General features: G+C 44.9%; 1 non-coding gene across 1 annotated transcript; it reads left to right on the top strand.

The window, feature by feature from the left end:
• Positions 1-289: 289 nt before the first annotated feature.
• On the top strand, positions 290-430 carry LOC117695614 (small nucleolar RNA SNORA48). Its single transcript, XR_004604665.1, has one exon. It is a non-coding gene; the product is annotated as a small nucleolar RNA SNORA48 (small nucleolar RNA).
• The last annotated feature ends 535 nt before the right edge of the window (positions 431-965 follow it).

Below are 965 nucleotides of genomic sequence, written 5' to 3'. Positions count from 1 at the left end.
ATGTTTATTAAAAACAAACTGTGTATCACATACTAATTTGATATTGGGTTTTAAGATGAATGAGTCGTAATAACATGGTAAAATGTTTAAAGGTAATATTCAGCATGATTGATAGTATAGTACAAAACAAGAAGAGAGTAGTGGAACAAAAAAAATGCTTACACTGATATGGAAAGATGCAGTGAACCAATACTTTTTATGAAGCCATCCACATAGAGGTCACATTTACCAAGAAGCTCAGACGGTAAAAAGCAGCTATTTATAAATAATAATAACTTTAAAAGCCCCCACCCTCCGCAATGGGCAGGAACACCTTTTTGGTGGCATTGTTCTTACATCAATCAGAGGCAAAGCAGATGGCAGTCCTTTATTCATCCTAGCTTGATGCCTGGCTTGATGACCAAAACTGTCTTATGCCTGGGATTCAAAAAATCAAATCAAATCAGATCAGATCAGATCAGATCAGATCAGATCCAGGCAGCACAGTGCAGGAGGAGTAAGACAGACAGACCTGCAGACTGTTATGCCATACCACCCACAGACTTGCCCTCTAGCGCACAGAACAGGTGTGCCATAGATAACTGTTTGGCCCCACGCCAAGAAGCAGGATGAAGGATGTCATCCAGGGGCCTATCTGTGGCATGGCCAGCCTGCAGTGGGAGCCACCACAATGTGTGAGTACATGTTGGACAGATTGGAAAGAAAGAGAAGTGGGGTGGCTTTAGTATTATGAAGAGAGATGGAACTGGAGACACAAAGGAGGAGAGAAGTAGCCTATCGTGAGTGGCCACCCCACCTCCCACCTGGGGTCATGTTGAAGTCCCAGCCTGAACTTCCTCTGAGGGCCATGTCTGAGACCCTGGCTACACAGCAGCAGGGATCGATGTCTGTGGCTCATATTACCACTAGGCAACATGGAGGTGTTACTGGTCGGGGCAGCTACCTAAGGGACAATGAGGATGTCC

The sequence above is a fragment of the Arvicanthis niloticus genome, chromosome X (genome assembly GCF_011762505.2).
Source record: "Arvicanthis niloticus isolate mArvNil1 chromosome X, mArvNil1.pat.X, whole genome shotgun sequence".
Taxonomy (NCBI): domain Eukaryota; kingdom Metazoa; phylum Chordata; class Mammalia; order Rodentia; family Muridae; genus Arvicanthis; species Arvicanthis niloticus.
The sequence above is the reverse complement of the archived record's forward strand: the minus strand, read 5'-3'. Positions and strand labels throughout refer to the sequence as shown.